The sequence below is a fragment of the Haemaphysalis longicornis genome, unplaced genomic scaffold (genome assembly GCF_048455015.1).
Source record: "Haemaphysalis longicornis isolate Haplotype H1 unplaced genomic scaffold, Haemaphysalis longicornis Haplotype H1 scaffold_7, whole genome shotgun sequence".
NCBI lineage: Eukaryota > Metazoa > Arthropoda > Arachnida > Ixodida > Ixodidae > Haemaphysalis > Haemaphysalis longicornis.
In genome coordinates this window covers 67,947,839-67,972,146 of record NW_027526422.1, presented here as the reverse complement: position 1 = coordinate 67,972,146, position 24,308 = coordinate 67,947,839, and the positions used below count along the sequence as shown (strand labels likewise).

Genomic DNA, 24,308 nt, shown 5'->3' with positions numbered 1-24,308 from the left:
AAGGTACGCGAAAAAACGACGACGTCATCCCTATAGGTCATCGCGTACTTATAACGTACATCGTCAAGGACGATGTCCATTAATCTTTGAAACGAGCTCGGGGAGTTCTTCAGCTCAAACGGCATGCGCACGAACTCGAAAAGACCCCTGTAGCACGTGAAGGCTGTTTTAGGAATATCATCCGGGTGCATTTCAATTTGCAAAAAGCCGCGTGAGCAATCTAGAGTGGTAAACACGCGTGCACCACCAAGCTAGGAAATGATGGATTCTAAGGCAGGAAAAGGATAAGCATCTCTCACAGTTACGTCGTTGAGACGACGGTAGTCCACGCAGAGACGCACACTGCCGTCTTTTTTTGGCGCCAACACGACCGGAGATGCATGGGCACTCTGCGACGGCCGCACAACCCACGTGAAGCGAAGACCACTACAGCGAAGACCACTACAGCGAATTTGCCTATTTAACGAAGAAATTCATGCAGTCCCACTCGCTGAATTGTTGTTTGATAACGAATACGCCTGGCCGCACACCTGGTATCGCGCAGCTGATAGGTATGACGACGTCCGTGAGTCATCCAGATAAGCCACGGAGCAGCAGGAATCGATACACACAATGCGTGCTGCGGTGGAGCATCGGTTGTGACGGCCGACGATTGCGTCTCGGTGGATGACCATGTCCTGGTTTGCTCTGACCTGACAACTGAAGATATGGTGGAGGCCATCGAAGAGAAAAGGGACCCCAAAAATGATCAGGAGAGCAGTGGTTAAGAGCTTGCAGAGGGGTAGCAGCATCTGACACGCTGCTGGTATATATCTCGTCGGTCCCTGACCTCTCGCCGCAGCGCGCCGTGAACCTTGACAGCATCAGGTTGGCGGTGGTTGCGCATTCAGTGTGTCATACTAGTGTGCGGAAGATAATTGTTGACTTTTTTTTGTCGATTGCAGTTTAAATATGATGTTTTTTTCTCTGCATGCTTATCTGCTCTACAGGGAGTCAGTGAAGTGCGCGATGCATACAACGAAGTGACGTGTATAACGAACAATTTCGTTGTCCTATACGCTTCGTTATACAGGCGTTTGACTGGAATAGAGCAAAGGGAGGTTTTTTCAACAGATGGAATTTCAAAAAGACAAACAGAAACAGAAAAATAAAAAAAAATTACAATAATGAACTGACGAAATCAAAAATATGCATCTTATAGACCTGTGCCAAAAAATAAAGGCTAAATAAAAGAAGCGCGGGAAAAACACTGGACACGGGAATAAAGAAATCGCGAAAACTGACCAATCCTTCTCTACACCTTGCATGTGCAGACAAATACATAATTCGCAAAGTAAAGGGACTTAATCACTCTAAATATTTAAATTTACATCATTGGTGTAGAGAACCAAAATAAAACTTAAAAAGCAATAAAATAACCCAACGTATTTGGCTACTCATCGCGAAAGCTGGATGTAAGGAACTCACAGTGCAGACAAATTGCGTAAGAATACTACGAATTAGTAGACAATTCTCCGACCATATGCAGATTTTTGTGGGCGCCAGGTTTATATTACAGCGGCAATATTCAAAGGAATACCCAAATTCATTCCAGAGTGCATGCAACATGTCAGGCATCATGCATTGTGTTTATCCCACGCCACCTGCGAGGGTACAGGCGGGAAATTCAGACGCCCACGACTGTTTTTTAAGGGTTGATGGGTGCACCTAATCCACACGCGGCCCTTTCGTAGCCATGAATGCTGGTTTAATTCGGCAGTGAGCGAGAGTAAAGATAGAGTTTGAGTGAAAATAGGGTTTACGGGTTGAATTACCATCTATTTCTCTTCTACATCTTCCCGCTGTTTATGTCATTGAAATGTATTATATGTATTGCTATATGTGCTGCTGTATCTGACCTGCATGGTCCTTCGTGACCGCAGTATAATGCGTTAGAAGGCGCACGGGGGATGTGCGCTATATTATAGAGCATGATGTGGGATAGGTTCTGAACAAAGTTTCGTCCGTACGAAACTACGACACGACAATGCGACATTTTCGTCATCTTCACGTCTCGGAACTCATTTTAGTAAGGACTGCTATTATGATTGGGATCCCAACCCGCTGCTGGTAATTGTGCATTACTTACTAGATTAATTGAATCACTGAGGTTGTATTCCGACCACGGGAGGTGATTTATTTTCTTTTGAGGAGCTTTATGTGCCCTTGTGGAAAACCATTGTGTAAGTTGGCTTTCCTGCAGTGCGTTTTGGGCGCAGCTATTTGCACTCTGACTTTGAAGACATTGGCTTCCGACCAGAGAAAGCTTCGCGTTTCAACAGCCTTTCCCTTCACCCACGATGAGCATCTTCGTCAGAGAAACTTGGCTTTCCTGTTGTGTGTTTTGGGGCAACGTCGCCATCAACGAGGCTTAGAAAGCATTTTTTTTTCTTTCCGCTACTATCATTGAAAGCCTAACCTTAAAGCCGACGATGTAGGTCTAACCTTAAAGCTGAAGCTTACTACGGGACAAGAAACGACAAACTATATGTACTTCAACCTCCGCGGACCGGATGACGACCACAGAGATCAAAGCATAACGTCAGCCCCACGTTCCGATGGGACATACCCCGTCTTTGCACGGTTCACGCGCCATCTGTTCGGTCAGCGCTATACGATCGCAGGTGTGAGTAATTTTGCATGACGGTGGCATTGTTGTACGCCAAGAAAGGCGTACATTTCAGGAAACGTGCTTGGCTACTGGACTAACTGCTATTTCTCTAATTAACATGTTTCAGTTACTTATGTAGGCCCCAATACATAGGGTAATCCACTTTTCTAAATCGTAGGCAACCACATGTTCACTGGATCCCCCTGTAGTCTACTAAACACACAAGGCTGCCGTGATAGTAGAGATACGTTCTTGTTTCGCGTTTTCAAGTTTTTCGCACTTTTTTAAACTTATGACCTTACTTGTTTACACAAGCTTCCTTGAGAAATTTGGCGTCGATACAACCATTGAGCGACCTGTTTTTTGCGATTTTCGCCGTCGGTCACTTTAAAGGATATCCGTCAGTCGTTTCGTTGGTCATCTGTCGGTCATTTTGTGTGCCGTCTTTTGGGCATGACAAAAGCGGTTATTAGACCTACCGATTTATTTGTAACTTTGTCAATGCAATCACTCTTGAATAACATACTAACCAGATGTACAGTAATCAACTCAGTCACATACGATAATGTCAGTTCTATGAATAAAAACGTTCGTGGCTGTATAGCAACCTTTTCCTCGAAGAGGTCATATATAATCAATCCAAAACCTTCGTAAACGCGTAGAACTTTCTAGGTGTTTACACAGACACAGTCATTAAAACAATCATGGCCGTGAGGCCACCCAGCTTCCCCAGTTGATAAAAAGCAACCGTAAAACCTCATTCAGCGGCTCCCCATAAACCTCCTAACCATTCCATCCGTAGTTTCGTAATATAGTTTGGAAAATTATTTCACGTTACGTTTTTTTTTTTCGTTTGCAATAAAAGCAGTTTATTAAGTCAGACGGAATTATAGCCAATTCACAGGTCTCCATTACCACCTGCAGTACCATGTGTAGTACTGCATCAAGCTCTAAAATTGCCGTGGCTACTGTTTTCCCTTAATAAAAAACAGGCCAACGTCTACAAGCACTCAGCAACTAAACTACAGCTAGGTCACCCACCTACACAAAATTTTACAATTATTCCTGCCCTAATCATACTACTATACGACTGCAGACCCAAAAATGTTGCGCTGCAACCAGTAGGCCAGAGATAACGCTGCTCTTATAATGGTCGGACACGCAGTGTTTCCGTTGAAGGCAACATTTTGAGTTTGCCGTTCTTCGCACAGGTCCGCTGACATCCCAATAGTAGTGATCTCGAGATCAGCAATATAGGTTGAATTCATGGTCTTCCGAGCACAGTTTTTCGTCGCTCCTTTTGCCCTTTGTTTTTTGTTTTGTTGGCACCCCGAACTTTATTCGCTTTTCTAAACGAATACCAAAACTTTTGTTGCTACCTTTAAAGGGCGTGATTTTTTGTGTGTAAGCGCGCTACTGACGGCAGCTAGCATTTCGCGTTTTTGGGGTGGTGAAACATATCAAACTTAAACAACTTCTAGTGCCTTTTTCTTTTCACAAGACGCTACGCACAACAACCGAAGCCAAAATATGTCGACAGAGATTTAGCCAATCTAGTTGACCCACGGAAGCTGTGATTTTTCTGCTCACGTAAGTGAGGTTAGGGCACATTTATTGCCCATTGCGAGCTCCCTGCTTCTTAGTACTAAAGCCAACTCATCCCTTCAAGTGCGCTTTCGTACAATGTGGACCACAATACTCATCGCTGTCTTTCTAAAGACAAGTTTGACTACGCCCGTTGAAACTGCTTCTGCTGTTGGTACTGTACATGCGTCGTCACCTTCTTCAGACAACCGGTCCGCTACTTCGGCCGATGCTACTTCTCACCATCCCACTATAGGTAAGAAACATGGGACTTTGAATCTTGTTGTAATAACTGATCGCAGTACAGCGAAAAACATATTAATTTTTTTCTACGTTTGGGACAAAGCTTCCCCACTGAAAGCTCGTTACCAGACAAAAAATGATCTGTGCTGAAACTAATCCTGAACACCTCTGACATATTCACTTGCACCGAAAATACAGAAGAGATTTCTGTAATTCAGGGATTTTATAATTGACTTTCTTGACAGACAGCAGTGTCAGGGAACCCTTTTACAACTAAATAAGAAACAGAAATATCTGTTTTGGCGGTGTTTGTCTAATGAATGGCCAACTTGCTCAGACGTGCGGGTAGTTTCCAACACAAAGAGGTTTATTTAGTCAACGTGTGGGTTCTAGCTAGTTTTTAATCCGTTAATTATTTTCAAGCGCCGCATATTTAGACAGGGTACGAAAAGGACGGAAGTGTCTCTGTCTCTAGCGCATGTCTGTAGCGCATGTCTGTAGCGCATGCCTCTGTCCTTTTAGTCCATTCTCTAAATATTTGGCGCCTGAAAATTGTATAGTTTATTTAGTCATTCACTACTTTGTAGTCATTTCTAATATATATTTTTTCATGCATTTATAATTGCTTGAGTATTTTCAGTGCTTCGGGCAGCCGTAAAAATAAATAGCACCCAACGAAAAATAGGTATTCTATAAGAAACATCCGGCTTACATGCAACACAAGGAAGGGATCAGAGGTTACCCAGTACATAAAGTTAGGTTGTCAAGTGAAAATTTGATACCTGTCTGAATTCAGCCGCACGGTTAAAATGCAGTCCTACAGCTTTCTCAGAAACTTTGCCGTTGGAACATAACATTCGGCATGATGGAGATTTTTTTCAACTGCGAAATGTCTAAGCAAGCAGTAATGCTTTCCTCGGTAACATTACAGTCACATTCCAATGGGATGTAAAATTTTCTCTTCGCGGTAACTTACTCCCGCTTGGTTGGAGGCTTCCGTGAAACCGGTCTTCTACGCAATTGTGCTATGGATAGCAGATGAAGCTTGCAGAAATTATAGAATATACGCAAATACACTGTGAGCAAGAAAAGTTAGTTACTAAGAAAGAAACTAGCTTTAGCCGCAAATCTAAATGCGCGCGCATCGCTTGGCGCGCTGAGCAGCTCGCGGAAAATATGAATCTTCTACCACTGTAAAACAAAAACTACTGCAGCTATCGCCCTAGTTTTTTTTTTATGTAAAGACTTTGCGTACTCCCAATTGATTTACCGTATCCTTGTTTGGCGAGCAGAGCGACGTTTTATTAATAAAAATTTCCAAATTGAAAATTATCTCGAATTTCCCAAATGGGGGCCATTTTCCTCTCCACCTTAGCAAGCTACGTAGCTCAAATTTTTGAGCGTTATTCTTCTATTCCTTTTCAATTTTCGCGCCACTATTACTTCATGAGGTAAAGAAGGTTCAATAAAAAAAAGCACTCTACTGCAGCTAGGTAGCGCACTTTGGTATATTTTTAAAGCAAATTAAAAAAAAGGTCATCGTCAATATTTTTCAAACTTTCACGAATTAAAGCCATGGTTGCTCTCTATCGCCTACATCAAAAATATATAGTAATATTTTCGTTATTTTGCAGCTACAAAGCGCCATAAAATGGCTTTGTTAGCAGTATTACGGTGACATACTCAAGTGGTTTGTAAGAAGCTTACGACCGCAATGCAGAGAGAGAGAAATGGCTGGTACAAAAATAAAATCATTCAAGAAACATTGTGGTGAGCATGCCTTGTTGAAATTAAGGGTTACCAAAGTACCGAGCATTTTAACAAGATGTAAGAAAGCACCCCAGGTGGATAGTTCAAGCTAACGCACTCGCTCTTATGGATGCAGCTTTTCATGCACTGTTCACTGTTTTGTGCGCACGCTTTACAGGCCCACTAGCATATACCGAGATGGTAAGATGCGTTCCGGCGAAAATGAACAGGTACTGATGCACGGCGGCTGAACTTCCTGCCTAATTTTAACAAGATATGATCGCATAATTCGCAGTAAAACTAGAAATATCAAACAAAACATATAATCATGACCTTAGCCACTGTGAGCGATAGCAGGAGGCGGCATGAAAAAACCGCTCAGGTAGGAAGAGTCATGATCACCGCCTGCTGCGATTCAAGCGCAACGACGAGCCCCAGGAGGCTCAATTCCCCAAGAGTAGTGAGGAGCGCGTGGTTTGTGCTGATTGCTGGAGACGGCATAAAAAAATTGCCTTGTAGCGTGAAAGATCTGGATATCGGAACAAAAGACCCACTTGAGCCGACTAACCAGCACGTACATTTTGGCCTGTCTTGAAGGTCACCAGACAGCTGCCACCCTGGTATTGTTAGCATCTAAAACGCTTTGGTTGCCGCTAACCCGTTATTGACCACTCGGATCAGCCTCTATGCCCTCCTGCTTCATGCTCAAAAGAAGGACAGTAATGACGTATGGCCTCGTCGGTGCTAATGTCCTTTGCAGTAGCAAATGGTGCACACGGGTGCTATTGCACATGGGTGCTATCTCCAAAGTTTGAAGAGAGCGCGAGTACCAGATCATACAGTTGAAATGCATATAGTTTCAACAAAAAGAACCAAAAAGCAACAAAAAGTTTGAAAATGTAACAAAAGGCATTTTCGCATCACCCCATGGCTCCATTGTGTTTCATCCAAAATGTTACTGAAATCATTTAAAGCCCAGCGGTTTAAAAAAATTTCGCCAGTTCTCAAATCGCGCGGTTGAAACGTGAGCAGTGGATTATTATATACAGGACTAAACATGGGCTCGGAAGCAAGAGCTTCAAGATGAGATATAGGTGCAATGCACTCGATACACATTCAATTTCAAAAAAGCATACTTACCGCAATGTTTATTGAATGATTTTCTCTTTGTAACGGCCATTTCTCGACTTACCTTGCGCTCATAAGCTTCTTACAAATTATTGGAGTATGTCACGGCAATACTGTTAACAACGCCATTTTTGGCGCTTTGTAGTTGCAAAACAACAAGAACAATGCAACAAGCTTTTGACGTAGGTGATAAAGAGCAACCTTGGGTTTAATTTGCAAAAGTGCGAAAAAAATCCAAGCTTTCCTTGTTTTTAATTGGCCTTCAAAATATACCCCAATGCGTTATCTAGCTGCAGTAGAGTGCTTTTCAAATTAAACCGTCTGAACCACATAAACTGGTATGGCTCCAGAAGTGGTAGCTTTAGCCACGTGTATTTTTTTCTCGCTCTCTCCCTTCCTCCTTGCCGCGAATTCGCTTCGCACTGTGTTTTCTTTTACTTTTCTTTCCCGCTGGTCGCGGGAATGCCCCGCCGCACCAGCAGACTGCCATGTTCGCTGCCTACAATCGCCAGCAATGGTGGTCACTCCGGAAGTTGTTCGTCTTAACCGAAGAATACGTGCAAGGCTGTTCGGAAAACCAAACGAATGTTCCCGCGATCTTCGGCATAAGGGAAAATACGTCTTAACCGAGTTCGTCTTAACGGGAGTTCACTGTATAACATTTTCGTCAAAATCAAACATGTCGACGGGATACACCAGTCTGATCTCTCGGGAAAACAACCAGTACCGTTTCCGTTCTACGGGACCCGACAGGTCATGTGTGCACTTGTTCCAGTAAGGTGGCTTAGTTCTGTGGACGGGCGCTCCACTTCGCCGTGCCCGCGCGCACATGCGTGGTAGGGTGCCGGTGCAACAGGAAACGATACGGTAACACGGTAACACGCTAAGCTAAACCTTTATATTGGTGCGGGGTAGTGTCTAAGGCGTTCTGGAAAGTACATGGCTTTTTTTTTCAGAAAGAGATTAAGATCGTATATTTTGCTCAGGATATTTAGTAAGGTCATTTCTCTGCGCAAAGAAAGGCCGGTTAGATTAAATACAGTTGGAGATCAATTTTACGCAACCATATTTTACGAATTTCCCGATTTAACGAACAAATTCGGATTCCCCGCGCAGTCGCCCACAGGATTAATGATTTTACGAACTTTTTACGAACTTTTACGAACTTTAATGCTTTTACGAAGGAAGAGGCATCGCCCAATTTTTGGGAAAAGCTTCGTCGCCGTGACGAGGTGGCTTCACATCAGAACTTTGACGACTTCGCGAACGCCGACGCAGACGTGCACACTGACACAACAGAAGTTCTCGACGGCGAGGAGAGAGCAACTTGTTTCCAGCGTACAAGCGGAGCCGGAAGATGCGAATGATCCGGATACTGTCGAACCTGCCGTGCCCACTCGAAGCAAGGTGATGGAAGTCGTCGACCTTCTGAGGCGGTTTTCTGGGGTCCACGAGGAAGCTGAGGACGCGTTGACTTCACTGGCTAGCTACGAGAAGTGTGTGCTCACGCTGCTTCCAAAGGGCGCGCAGGCGAAAATCACAAGCTTTTTCTCGAGGCAATATATTTGTCATTCTCTCTAACGAAATTTGCCGTTCTGTCGATTTTACGAAGTTCACGATTTAACGAAATATTTTGTGGGTGCCGGTGACTTCATTAAATCGAGGTTCAACTGTATCAGCCTTCTGGATTCGACCCTACACGTGCGAGAGTAATAAGCTCAGATCAAGCTTCCACTGCGGTTTTTTACAAATATTAGTTTATTAGTAAAATTAAGGCCACGCTGTTTAAGATGAATTGCGTTTTGTGAATTAGCAATTTTAAACCTGAAGGTGCTATAAAGAAGTGACGTCGTAGTTACCGAAGGGACTGATTACCATTTTTAATTATCCCAAGATAAGGGGAGGGTTGTGTGGGCTTACTTCCATGTTGCTCTTTCAAGTTATCAGCGTACAATATTGTGCACAGAAGCTTCCAGCACACTTATACCGTCGGAAATAAAAGATGGCTGCGTATTAATTATTCGTGCACTCCAGAGGTGATTGAGCAGTAAGTGGAGTCTAAATATCTACCGATTAAAAACTGACTGGTTAAAAGCACATTGTCAATCTAAGTCAGAATATAACAGTGAACATTTATTTTCGAATCTCCATGCAAATTAGTTCATGGAAGGCAAGATTTAGTGCTTTTCAGGGATCCAAAAAGTAGCCAGTAAGAAAACTGCCATCCACGAGGCGAAAAGGGTCTGCATCTCGGAAGACAATAATTTAATTACACCGGGTTGGCATGATGCAAGGAGAAAGTTATCTTCAAGAAACGTATCCGGAAAGAGTAGGTTCACTATATAGCTGGTATTCTAAAATGCGAACAGAAAAAAACCGCGACTGGTTGCTGACCCTTTCTCTGCCGGCGGTCTGGCCGGGTTTTCGCGCTGTTAGAATAAGGAAAATTATCGAGTGCGGAATATGTGTTTGAAATGTTTGCACGGCTTGTTTGATTAGTTAATCAGAAGGCAACCTGATTAGTGTACCATTGGACCTAAATAAAGGCGCCCTTGAACATGTCTAATAAAAAAACACGAGTTCATGCACAGAAAAATGTCAGATAAATATAGATGAATAACCTTTGTTTCAGCTGTCATAGTAAGTAATGTTTAAGCTGTCAGAAGTATTCAAGAAGACGGTGGCTCCATTTAATTAATGAAAAGTAACAAGACTTTTTTGTCACAGTTAACTACACCCTCTTTTATTGACGGGAATATGGCGGCTTAAATGGAATGTGGATGAGGATTTTAACAGGGAGAAGCGGGTGGCCCGTACGAAGGCCTTGCAAAGCACGTGGGACGTCAACACCGCTTTAATTGAATAATGTTTCTGTATGTGTGCGTGTGCACGCGCAAGCGCAAGCGCGTGCGTGGATGTGTGCGTGTATGTGCTTGTGTGTGTGTACGCTCACCATATCATCCTAATAACCAACATTTGTGCTTGGTGTCGTTAAGTTTGTTAATCTGAAGACATTACATTATTTTCTGTGGTGTTGTAAACGAGAGATGGCACACTAAAAGGTCGACGCCGCCAAGAAGATGAAAAGCAGGACGAATAATGCTCGGAACAGTTGTTGAGATTTTAAAAGTGGGTACAGTATGGTTTTAATAGGAACCAAACCCAAAGTATCAATTTTTTTGACGAGCACTATTTTTTAACGTCACGACGGCTCGAGTATTCAGGCTGATTAGTTATAGATCTTGCCAATGATTGTGACCCTCGACTAAAAAATGGGTGTTAAGGACATGCAGGGCTTACAAGCGGTTTCAACAGCTTTTGGTCCTGGTCTTCCTTGAACATAGTGAAATCAATTTGAACACTCAGATACAGAAGTCGTAATTAGACGAGTATCCAAGCACATTTTTTTCTTAAATCTGTTTGCTTTACGCACAACAGTAGCGCTGTCATGCGGCGCTACTAGAAAGAATTCAGGAAGCGCCCATCCATGCGCAAGACTTCAATGGTGAAGCTGTTGTAGTTGATCATTCACGGACACAAAGTTGAGTTTTAGCAGAGTCCTTCAATGCTCTCTGGTTTTAGTATCATTGTAATGTCGTGGTTGGCGTCGGTGACATGGCATTTCAATGACCTTATGTTGAGCAAGGCCAGCGTGAGCTCGCCGTTTATTGTCGACGTTTTCTTATGCCATTTGGCAAGCGCGATGTATTGTCTCACGCGGATGCTTCGTACACCGAGCCTCTCGAAGCGCGGCCTCATCCTCCTCCTCCCGGCCGTGCGAACTATCCGCGGCCGGGCCATGCGAAGTCAATGATCATTTAAAGCAGCTTCGACATTCAAGTCGCAGCTCTTCTATGGTACAGAGCACATGTGCACGACGACACGAGGATGAACGAACGAGGGGCGTGCTCTATGACGCGTATTTCTCGTTCCGAGCAAGTGGTATTACGATACGACCAACGCTGGAGTTTTTATGGGGCCAGTGTTGGCCAATCTCCCTAAGTGGGTATGCTTGGCTTGACGAACGTACGCTCGAGGCACGCGTGCACGAGCGCTGGGTTAATCTCGTCAATTCGAGGTCAGATTAACAAGCTTCAGATGTCGAGTCCCCTAACTCAACTTTTATATGCACCAGACTGGTTTCTCCCCTTCCTTCAGATGTGCTGTCTGCGGTGATCAGAAGACTTTAAAGCACTTCCTATTGCATTGTCGCTGTTTTTCACTGATGAGGCAACGTCATCTTGTCATGCAATTGCGACGAATGAGTATTCCTATTTCCATGCCCGTACTACTATTTTTGGGGGCCACATCTCTGGGATATTGTCACCGAGGGGTGGCTGCTGCCATTCATGCACACGTTTCTGAGATGAGGCACCTCCCCAGTTAGCTTTGATTCTTGAATGTACTTTTTGCGGCCCAAAAAGCTCATTTGTTCTATCCCAAACTCTACTTTCAACTTTCAACCAATTATTTTTTTTTCGGCGTACAAATCGCCCGGTTCATAATGTTTCGGTGATTTATTAACAAAGGAGGGAAGAGAAAAGGCCTGGGGATATTGTTTCGGTGTTTTAAGCGGCGCATTAGCCCTCCTCACCCCCGATTCCTTGCCAATCCCCCACGTGGGTATGTGCCAAGTCACCAGGAACAACAACAACAACAACAACAACAACAATAAAAACTACGGACACCATACACAAACGATTTGCTCAGCAGCTTCGCTGTGAAAACCTGCAGTAAGGAGGAGATAGCCTTTATTACATCAGGAAGACGCTAGGTCAAGTGGGGAAAGCTGGAGTAGAGGGGGGGGGGGGATGTTCGTAGCTTTGGACATCTTGCAAATAAACCATTCAAGTTGAAGCTGGTTGGATCTTTACGAAGGCGGAAGAGTCCACGTGGGGTGAGGAGAGCAGGCTCACAACTCTAAACTGCTCGCGCTAGACCGCTTCCTAGAGAGTAGGGCGCAATTATATTCAGCGTGGAGGGTTCTAGTGTTCGAGGGCCGATGTATGAGGAGGAGGCATTTGGAGGAGGTTTGAAGGTTCTGTAACGCGTAAATTTCGGACAGTGCCAAATTAGGTGCTGGAGATTGGCGGGTGTGAGGGAGGCGCAGAAGGGACATCGAGGCGGCAGGGATAGGGTGTACCATTTACGGAATGTCTCTGGGGTTAAGCTAGCATTGGCAAAATATTTGTTCATAAAAATTTCGGCTGATCTTGGGAGCGGGGCCAGAGCCGATAAAAAGCCGGTTGGAGTGAGGGTCTTGAGGTGGTCGTTTTTTTGTACCGTAGAATCTGTATGGCTGCCGGTCATGACTCAGGAGGCGAAGGAGCCAAGTCGGCTAGCAGCGGAGGACTGGAGGTTATACACTGCCGTGCAGCTGAGTGGGCTGCCTGGTTCCCCGGGTATGACTCCTCGTGTCCAGGCGACCAGTCGATGCGAAGGTGGATGGTGCTAGATTTTAGGATGGAGATCCGATTCAGGATTTTGTTGGCAATGGGATTGGTGGATGTGGGACTTTTTAGAATCTTTAGAGCTTCGAATGAGTCCGTCAGGATGCGTATTTGTGAAGGGACCGAGGAGGGAAGTCGAACATGAGGAAGTCGGTGGCTTAAATGCTGGCATGGAGTTCCGCTTCCAGGATGGTAGCACATGGAATATAAAGGGTTCGTTTGCCTTGGATGGAGGGGAGATCAGGTGATGTCCATGCGGCGCCAACTAGTGGATGACCTATGCTTGCGTGGGTGTGAATATTAATTTCGTGGTGGCGTTTACTGTTCCGGAGGGCGTTGATGCAGGCTGCGCGGGCGGGGTGGGCGTTACGCGGGACGGGATGGGTGGCCCTAGAGTCCGTGACAGAAGGGCGGTTCCAGGGGTATAGTGTGTGTGTTTTTTTTTGGGGGGGGGGGGGTGTTTGGGGGTGTGTATGGAATGTTCAGAGTGTGCAAAATGTACTTTTTTGATGGGTTGAATGTAATTGTTGCGCGAGAAGTCTGATTCTTCATATAATATGGTTTATCAAGGCAAGCCTATGCGCATAGCCACGCTTAATGTCAGGGAGCTTGCTTATAGAAGGCGTCAAAACCAGTTGTACCGTCTCGTGACAGATGAGGATCTAGACAAAGTTGCTTTGCAAGAGACGAAGGTTGAGAGGGAGGATCAGACGGACCGTATGGTGCGGCCATTTATGTCGCGCTACGACGTCTGTGTCTCGCACGCGGTGGGTTTATCTGGGGGTTGTGCGCTCCTAATACGGCGAAGTGTAGGGGCGACAGCAAAGACCGTCACCGCGTCGGAGTCAGGACGGTTTGTTGTATGTGACTTCGAGTTTAGTTCAAATGAATGGCGCGTTATTTTTGTATACGCCCGCACCAAAGTCGCCGAAAGGAAATTGTTTTTTGAGGTAATCCGTAAGTGGTGTAATATAGAAAGGCTAGTTATTTTAATGGGTGACTTTAACTGCGTGTGTTCCGCACGCGACAAAAGTAGCTCGTCCACTTTTAGGGACGGAAGTACGGTTGTGCTAAGCGATATAGTCGCCGACTTTGCACTGGAAGATGTAGGTGATAGCATCAGTAATGCTGGTTCCGTTTGATATACACACTTCCAAGGCAATAGCCACGCGTGACTAGATAGGGTGTATTTATCTCTTGATCTTCTGCCGCAGTGTGAAAATTATAAAGTGACTTCTGTCTCGTTTAGCGATCACTGCCTCGTATCATTACCGTTAGCCAGGATCGCAAAGTGGAAAAGGCATTTTGTTGGGGCTTGTGGGAAATGAATAATAAGTTACTGGAAGACGAAGTATTTGCGGAGGCAGTTACCACATGCGGACAAAATATTTTTAGCGGCGAAGGCGACACGAACATTATCTTTAAATGGGAGCTTTTTAAACAAGAGGTAAAAATGAAAGCCCTGGAAAGATCGGGCGCATTTAACAAGGAGGGCAAACGTAAAGAAGCTCAGCTACGAAGTAGCCTTGAGGTTTGTGTCAAGGAAGAATGCAAGTCGCTCGGGGCGTTCAAGGATGATATTCAAACACTGAAGCCGCAGCTCGAGGAATTGGATAAAGAGAAGTATCATGGCGCGTTTGTACGCGCGAGAGCTGAACGGTTCCTGATTGGTGAAGCGCCGACTAAAAGGGCGCTCAGCTCTGAGAAAAAATATGCACATAAAAACATGATAGTGGAAATCGAACATGATGGCGCACTGTGTAACGACCAGGCAAGCATCGAACGTAGCTTCTGTGACTACTATGAGAAGTTGTTTGCTCGTCAGTCTATTGATGCAGTGCAGTTTGAAAACGAGTTTATGTGTTTGTTGCCACGCCTGAGCGAAGAAAAAACAGCAAGCATAGAAAGTGATATTACAGTCGACGAAGTAAGGAGGGCTATTGACGAGCTGAGCCCAGGGAAGACGCCGGGTCCTGATGGACTGACCGCAGCTTTTTATAAAAAGTTTAAGGATGACATTAGCCCTGTTCTACGGAACGTCTACGCCGAGTCGTACAAAACAGGAGTGCTACCACCTTCCTTTCTTGTGTCACATACAGTGTTTATACCCAAATCAGAGGACGAAAACAAACTGAGGCATATCTCCGCGTATCGCCCCATCAGTTTGACAAACGTCGATTACAAGGTGTTAATGAAAATATTAGCTAGTCGTTTGCAGACTGTAATAAAAGATATTGTGGGACCGCACCAAACGCGCGGAATAAAGGGGCGGTCAATAGTGACAAATACTCATACTGCCAGAAGTGTTCTCGAATGCTGTGACAGTATGCAGGGTGCTTTGGCCATGCTACAGATAGACCTGGCAAAAGCATTTGACCAAGTATCCCATGAGCTTCTTTTAGATATGCTACAGCATGTGAACGTAGGTTGTGTTGTTCGCGACGGAGTGCGCATGGCGTACAATGGGTGTTGTACTCACCTTGTTCTAAACAAAACGGTAAGCAAATCCATTCAAGTTCAACGAGCTGTGCGTCAGGGTGTCCATTGTCACCGTTGCTTTTTTGTTTCTACATGTAGGCTCTTTGTTTAAGTACCATAAGAAGTGAGAGAATCGACGGTTTTCGGTTAGAGTCCTCTGAAGTGCGAGTGCTCGCCTATGCTGACGACATAGCCATTTGTTGCGTCGACAGGAGCAGCATACGTGTTGCTTTAAACATCTTGAAAAGGTTTTGTAAATATAGTGCCAGCGGAGTCAATTGGAAAAAAGCTTGGGGTTCTGGCACGGGGACTGGGATTGTACGCCAAGTGTGTTCGAATGTATCAGCTGGCAGACGACGCCAGCTAAGTACTTGGGAGTGCCCCTAGATTATTATGAAGATACAGACCCCTATTGGCGCAGACAGACTGCTGAACTACGCGAAAAAGCAGAGAAATGGAAAGGCGCTGGCCTGTCCATGTTCGCACGGGCATCAGTGTGCAACGTCTTTCTAATGAGCAAAATATGGTATGTGCTTCAGGTGCTGCATTGTTCGCGGGCGAATGTACAGGCCTTGCACCGGGTGTTCGCAGTACTTATCTGGGAATCGGCCTGGGAAAGAACAAGCCGCACGAACCTCTACCGGTGCGTGCGTGAGGGGGGCCTTTCTTTGTCCCATTTGTTTTTGCGGCAAGTGGCCAATCGCTTTTTGTTCTTTCGTGATGTGAACGACCCTTTCTTGCGCACTGATTGTCAGCTGAAGTTATCCAGGGCATTGCCTGAATTTGTTGTTACATCTGCACATATTTCTGTGGGAGCAATCAAGGGCTACTTCCGTGAAGTGGTTCAAGCGACCCAGTTTTTGCGTGCACGTTTCAGTTTAGAGTACTTATCAAGCGTTACGCGGAAAAAGTTGTACCGTGATTTGGTTGACTTTGTGCTACTTGTGCCATTGTACAGGACAATGTATCGTGCAGGGCCTGGGCAGGACGTGCTGAAACGTGTAAAACGTATGGTAGTGCCGCTTTGGGTGACGTCTTTCTTTTTTAAACTTCACGTGTGCGTGCTTCCAGTAAAAACGTGGCAGAAACAGAAGGGTTTGTACATTCCATGGGGGGTTGACTGCTACCCGTGTAAAAAACCCGAGACAGTAGAACATGTGTTCCTCGAGTGTTGGGACGGAGTTTTTTTCTGGGACGTGCTTCAGCGGACCTTGAAAAAGGACTTCCCCCTGGACGCACATGGGATCAGGTTTCTTCCCATTGAGAGTGACAATGGGGTACCATACGACCTCGTCATGGTCCTGGCCCTGCACGGCATTTGGAAGTCTAGTATGGCGATTCGTCATCGTGACATTGATGCTAAACGCTCGAAAGGGTATTTTGCTGATTCTATGCGAATTATGATCGAAGTCTGGAGGGCTCAACCGGACCCTCCGGAGTGGCTGTCCGTGATGGAGGCTCTAACGGACCTCAATCAATTTTAGCCGTTTTCTGCTAGCGGGGTTTCGGCTAGCAGTTTTTATCATTGTTGTGTTTTCTTTCTTTGGTTCACGTGCTGTGTAACAATATGGCAATAAAAAAAAGGGATTTGTAGCGTAGTGGGAAGAGCGCCGCGTACCTCCCGCTGCGGCCAGAGAGTCGTGGGATCGAAACCGGGCGCCGCTAGCTATTTCTTTTTTTTATAGTGTAGTATCGCGCAGCTGTGAGTGTAAGGAGGAGAGTTGCGCATGAGCAGTGTGAGTGCGGACGCCGACGCGGGACATGCCGAGACCATAAGATGCTTTCGCATCTAAAACCAACCCATTGAACATTACTAACTGAATGGACGCGGGGCTGCCAGTCAATCACATATATTTTGCCTCGAAAATGCCCGCACTTTTCTTTGCGTTATATAAGGGGCATGTATGACAAATCCCTACGGTTCCCGGAGTTTCGAATGGTTCTGCGTATATGAACCTTTTGTTCAAGTGTCCTTTTAACTTTTGTCCGGAAGGCTGAACCGAGGGACAAGCAGGTATCTCTTGGAAGTCTCTGAGCGTGTCACTGTGGGACTCTGTTCGGGTGCGTGACATCGCGATACTTCGGTGGCTAGATAGCGTGACCGCGCACGAGTTACGATGACGGGCGGGGCCCCTAAAGTGCCGTGCAATGAAAAGGAAGAGGTGAAGACGATAAGGATAGAAAGGGGTGGAGTTCATGTGTAAAATTCTAGGTCCAGGGTGCCAGTGGCGAGTGCTTCTGTCTTCGTTCTCTCCAGCAGGTTGCGTGAAGTCTCCGCGAATTCGTGAATTAGCTGAAAGCTTTGTGTTATTGGCTTTTATTTTTGTCACTTGCTTCCGGCTGACGAAGTGGCTGCGTGCGCTTTCATCATTTTGACGTTTCGTGACGTTTATTGGTCCCAGTTGTAAAGTTTTCTTTTTTCTCGCTACATAATTCTTGGCTGGCATTGAAAAGCTAGACGAAATGCAACAGACATGACAATGTAGGCCTGATTTTTCTATTCGACAAGAATATGGATTGTGGGCCATGCCCTGTCTGCGATTGGCTAATAAGACGTGATGTTATTAAACAGGTTTCTGGATCGTATACGTCAGACATTGGTAACTTCCACCTTCCACCTGAGTAAAAGTAACATGATTTTACGTAACAGCTCGCGAATTGCGGGTGAAATGCCGTGAAATAAGGCAAAATAATTCACCGACTTTGGGTGCCGTATAATACCTGCGAACTTGTAACAAGCGCTGTTTAGCATGACGGGTGGTTTAAAATCTCTTTCCTGTAAAAAGAAATGATAGTCTGGATTTTTTTCCAAGTCACCGACAACGGAGCACAAAAATAACGTCCCGTATTTTGGTTTTATGTTTGGCAATAAAATATAAACTATTTGTTTGGTGCTAGAGCAACATAAGAGCTCTATTTGCTTGGCGTAACAGCAACTTAAGAGGGCAGTACAAGCCTTTCTATTGCAACGAACCCAACATATGGCACTTATCCACACTCCTCCTATAAGCTGGTTGGTCACATGATGGAATTCAGGAGAAAAATAACAAAGAAAACAGCGCTTTATTCATTACTGCGATGATTGAGATCGAGCTTGCCGAATAAGGAAATCGGTGGCGTCAGTACTCTCGGCCATTGCCAGGCGTAGCGTTTCGAAGTCCTTACCGCGTTACGTTCGTCTTTTTCTGTGATCTCGCCATAAACTTGTAACAGAGAAGCCGGAGCTACCGGGACAGCGATGACGGCTGGGAAGGAGATAACGCACAAACATCTTGCAAGTTAACATTGAAGCAAGAGCTCAACTAAGTTACTAAAAGTGATTGAAAAGAATAAATAAATACGGAATAAAAATTGTCTTGTGTTCTTAAGCTTAACACATGCCTTTCGCTTGCTTTGAAATCAACGTTACTTGATCGCGTTGTGGGGCTGACGCCAATTTTAACCTTAAAAAATGTATTCCTTGCGCCGGTCAGCTGCCTCACAAATTTCTACAATGCCCAGTAAGTGTTTCTACGTTTTTTATGCGCCATATCTGACAGCTTGGTTATGATTTTGCCAACTGCACGTCAAATTACACTGCATGTCGTAAGAGCTATGCGTGCACACGTCACTGATTCCGTACAGGTGCCGTCATAAGTAATTGGAACAAGTATTTGTGAATATCACAAAATATTTGTCTTACCTTCTTTATGACAGCAATTCCCGGTTTACAGGAAGCTTTTTCCAATTACTGTGGACTCCTTTGAACGCACACTAATGCAGCCAGGCAGTTTCCGGAAGGAAAAATTCCTGTAAATTTACGAGACCGGGTTCCAATTACTTTTGATGGCACCTGTACGTTTCGCCTACGCAAAAAACATTGCGAATTCACAGAAATTCACGAAGTCGAAAATAGGGCCCCATATTCGCGAGTCACGAGTGCAGAAGACAGAGGCCGTCTTGTGCGGTAAAGCATTTGCGCGGCTTTGCTCGCAGGAGACCTTGCGCTGCGTTCGTGCATGAAGCCGACGCACCAACGCTCGTGTTGGAACGACCACGTTGTGTCCCGACGCTCGGTCGCTGGGTCGCTGGGCCGCTGGGCGCGTGCTCCGATGGGATGACGACGCGAGCTATAATTACTTAATGCTCCTCTTGTGAGACGTCGGCCACACTATTACTCATAATGTGGCGTTGCACACATCAACCAACAAGATCTTTATTAATTAAAGATCATCTTGAATGGAAGACCGCACTCCGAAACAGTAATAAAAACGCCCAGCTTGCTTTGGTGAAGCTGGCCAAAGACACTGCCAAATTTCAGGGATTAAAAAAGAACCCTTTCAAAGGCGACGACAGCAGCACTGCGCCACTAGTCGAATTTCGCCTAAGGCGCCTCCGGAGATTCCCGGGTAGGTATACCTAGCCGTCGTTTAGGTAAAGCTGGGGACCGCAATTTCCAGCAAAACTGGGTAAATGTAGTTCACTCACTCACTCACTCACTCACTCACTCACTCACTCACTCACTCACTCACTCACTCACTCACTCACTCACTCACTCACTCACTCACTCACTCACTCACTCACTCACTCTCTCTCAGACACACACACACACACACACACACACACACACACACACAAACACACACACACGCACGCACACACGCGCGCGCGAACGCACGCACGCACGCACACACACACACACACACGCACGCACGCACGCACACACGCACACACACACACGCACGCACGCACGCTCACACACACACACACACACACACACACACACACACACACACACACACACACACACACACACACACGCACATAAAAGCAAAATACTAAAACCAAACATAAAAGCAAAATACTGCACGTTATTTGGATGCTCCGCAATCGCTGACTTGGAAACAGTTGACACTATAATTTGTTTCGGTAGAAAACATACTTTAAACCGCGTGCATGCGAAAGTGCGCCTGCTGCAAATTCCAGGGCATTTCGCGGCGCCGAGGTCCGGGGAAATTTTTTTCCCTATTTCGCGGCTCAAGCAGCCGCCATTTTCAAGCTGTTACGTAACATTACGTCACTTTTACGCAGGCTGAAGCTGCCAATGTGTGACGTGTTCGTTCCCGCGAACTGTATAAATGACGCCAGGCCTTCTCAGCCAATCACAGAGAGGGCGTGTATTACAGGCATTATTGTTGTTGAATTGCAAGCACAGGCCGACGTTGTCACGTCCGGTGCATTTAGTGTAGTTTTTCATTGCCTGCAACGAATCATGCGCTTTCAGTAAAGAGAAATAAGAGAAACATTAGAACCGGTGCCCGTAAAAATCATAAAACGTCAAAATGACGATGGCCCTCACAACTGCTTTGTAAACCGGAAGCACGTGACCGAAACTGAACGCCAATCAGAAAAGACTTCCGGCAAATTTCCAGTTTCCCTGAAAATTTGTGCAGTCGAGAATAGAACCCCAGGTTTGCCAATCACGCGGACGTCTTTCTGGAATGCCACCAAAAACGTAAAATTTGGGAACCTGAGAAGCGGTGTAAGAGTGTTTATGAATTAGCAGACAGATCTCATGACTCTTGGAGTTACTTTTTACTGTTCAGGCCAGTGTGGTCTGTGAAATTTCATTGTTTATCACGAAACTTCTGAAATTTAGTAGCAAAGACAAACCATCGCTTCAAACATGCCTTCGTATTATATTGACCAGAATGCTTGCGCTTCTTTTTTAGAGGAAAGTTCTACTACCCCTACCGAACCCGCTTCTACTATCACTACTGAAGTTACTTCCCCAACTACTTTTAAAGACACGCCTGCTGCTTCGGCGGAACCTACGTCTGCTACTTCCACTACATGTAAGAAACTTGTACTATTGCACATTCCTGCACAAACTGGCTAACATAATGCTACAAATGCACCTATTAGTTTCTACGTTTGCCACAAATATTCATAACTGAAAACTTGTTCGCAGTCTACAAAATTCTTTGGACGGAATCAAATCCTCAGCAGTTACAAAATATTCTCTTGCACCGAAGATGCACGAGGTGGTATTTCTTTTTTCCGGGGTTGTAGAATATACCCGTTTTGCAGGCAGCAGTGGGATAATTTACTTCTATCGTAAGGTAATTGAATAAAATTATGTGCTTATATCAATTTTATATAATGTCAAACCAATTTAACCTGATGTGCACGTAATTTTCAATACAGAAAAGACATTTTATTTATTAACAACGGAGCTGTTGTATAAGCCGTAAGTTCGATGTTGCAGGGAAAAATACCAAGAAAATGCGGAGCGTTCGTGAGCACGTGCCTCGCGGCGAACTCCTAGTCCCCGCATCGCGCAGTGGCTTTAGCAAAAAAAAAATACTCCAGGGCTTTCGTCAACCGCAACCGTGCATATAATGCTTGACAGGATGAACACGAGGATATCGATGCATATGACGATGACAACTACTACCACAGTGAAACGCAACGACCGAACATGTAAATAAACAATTTCAAAGTTTAAACAAACTTCAAATTTTAAACAAAGCGTTTCTTCAGCATTCAGGACATCCAGGACCGAAACAAGCGTCACGCAGAAGAAGGACGCCTTAGCTGCGCACCGGAACGTGGCGAACACCGCGAGTGTATACTGGGTATGTTGGCTCGAAAACGCGAGTGATAGCAACGACGCGTGGCCCCAATGAAAGACGACGAGCATCGTGACCACGATGCCCTGGAGTGACAAGGGAAACAAAAATGCTACACTGACTCTTGTCTGAACCTGGTTATCCCACGACGTCCGTGCAACCATTTCAGATGGAGCTATACTTGAACTTGAACTCTGTTATGCAGTCAGGGGCACTGATATGAATAACTATGTAAACTATATTGAAAGCTTCGCTTTACATAGATTTCCACATACCCGTGGGATCCGCGAATTTTCCACAGACTGAACTGTTTTGTTGGGCCCATGTGTGCCGGGCCTAGAGAAGACCTGGTGAAAGGAAACGGAGCTGTCTCACATTGGATACATGCCACCGATTCACGCGCAGATAGTGCGATTACTTGCACTTTGATTACTATGTCACCAAGGTTCAGGGGCAGGCATACACCGCGCGTAGTGCCAGAACGCTTAGCGCAAAAATTCATACGAAGCACCGACTCCGTACAAAGTTGGCTAAATTGGCTGAAGCCGGCCATGGGCAGGATAGCCCACCTTTACGGAAAGGCCCGTGACCACCGTTTTGTTAGACAGCCACATGTCACGAAAGCTAGCTCTAGTAAATTGCGTAATGCATGATTTTACAGTGACAGCAGTCAATAGTTTTTTTTATAGGGCTACTTTTTCTCGGCGCTCGTTTGGGGCCGTGTGCAATTGACTGTGTGTCCGTTGCTGTGTAAGAATTGCCATCAGTCTGTCAGCGGGGCCAAACGAAGAAAATCACATTTCTGAAAAACAAAATGCGTTTAACAGTTCGGAGGTTCCTGGTATTGTACCCGCGACTCTTGGCTTCTGATGCCGGTATTATGACCACTTAGAAAAGAGTCTTCTTTTTTCTTTATTTCATTGAAGTAAAACCTCTCGCCATATATTATTACTTAAATACTCCTTAACAAAGTGATACCTCTTTTCTAGAGTTTGCTTTCTGACTTAGGAATTAAACGGCGCTAACGAAAACGAAAGTCCAGGACGTTCCCAGAAAAAAGGCCCCACCCTATTCCGCTTGGTCTTCGATCACGCAGTTCAATTTCTGACTAAGGCTGTATCAACCTGCCAGAAATAGCACTTCATTTGTAGTATTCTAGTTTGGTAGGCTGTTCCAAGGGCCAGAGAACGGAAAAAGAGTTGACCACCGCTTGTAGATTTCGCCCCAACTGGAAATTTCAACGCCCGAAAATACATGCTGTTGCTGCCAGGGGACCGACCAGCAATGACAATGCCAAAAGCTTTCTTATACATCTGTATTATTGTCCCAGGCTAATACCCTGTTTGCCCGCATGACAAATGCTCACGCTTTTGGTTTTCTTTGTGTTAAACCAACATCTTTAAGATGCACTGTGTGACTCGAGTATCAGCTTCATTCAATAGCCTTAAATCAAGGGTTTTCGCAGTATAAGGTCGCGTCTCTTTGAGATGACCACCCGTGGATTTTTGTCTTCTTCGCGAGTGTTAATGCTAACAAAAGTCTTGTCAATCACAACTGCCAGCATGATGTATTCTTACGCTCTACAGGTAGTAAATCACCACACTGAAACAAAACAATAACCAATACTGATTTTGCTCCCAAATAAAACAGTGTCCGAACCACCGACATCTGAACAGCCGCCCCCACCAGTCGACGACAATCCCGACTGCAATGTAACAGACTGGGACAGATTTAAGGTTCGTATTTGTATGCATTACATTGCCTTCTTTACTGCCGTCGAGTTGCTTGTTCCTGTACAGCGAAGCTGCTTATGGCTGCATTTCGTGCATTCTTGTTTTGCGTCAAAAACTCAGTGCTCCCTCTTCCTATCTGCGCTCCAATTACGTCTGCGTATAGTTTTTTTTTCGGCTCCCTCAAAGTTGCAGTAGCCGTCCACGCTGGGCTTCAAGTTCAATGTCCCACGTGCTAATAAGAATGAGGCGTTCGTGTAGGTGCATTGGTCTCTTATCTGCTTGTTTATTTGTTTGCGTGTTTGCTCGCTTTTAGGCGGCTGCTCCCTAAGGAGGCTTCCGCACGACCGCGAAATGGTCTCCAACGGGGCAGGAAAAATCTCTGCCGGTCGATCTTAACATCCCCTAAACAGTTGGCCGACCACACGACGACGGCTGAGCCGGTTGTTTTACGGCTGCAGCTCCAGCAGCAGGAAAAAAAATGTATCGTCGCCCCACAGGGGTGTAGCCAGGGGGAGTGTTCCTGGGTCAGAGAACACACCACGAAATTTGCTGAGTACTGTATCCCCGCTACGCCCCCCCCCCCCCCCCCCCCTCCTCGCAGCTTTTGTTAGCCTATGCTAATTACTCACCGCTTCCGTACATTAAAAAAGAAACTGCGAGAGCAGTGTCAGTTTGGTGACAA

At 45.4% G+C, this 24,308-nt stretch overlaps 1 long non-coding RNA gene across 1 annotated transcript in view; it reads left to right on the top strand.

The window, feature by feature from the left end:
• Positions 1 to 4,163: 4,163 nt before the first annotated feature.
• LOC144144429 (uncharacterized) overlaps positions 4,164 to 24,308 on the top strand; it is a 41,743-nt gene continuing 21,598 nt past the window's right edge. The window contains exons 1-3 of the long non-coding RNA XR_013317255.1: positions 4,164 to 4,490; positions 20,994 to 21,116; positions 23,544 to 23,629. This is a non-coding gene — a long non-coding RNA (uncharacterized LOC144144429). The remainder of the gene's footprint in view (positions 4,491 to 20,993; positions 21,117 to 23,543; positions 23,630 to 24,308) is intronic.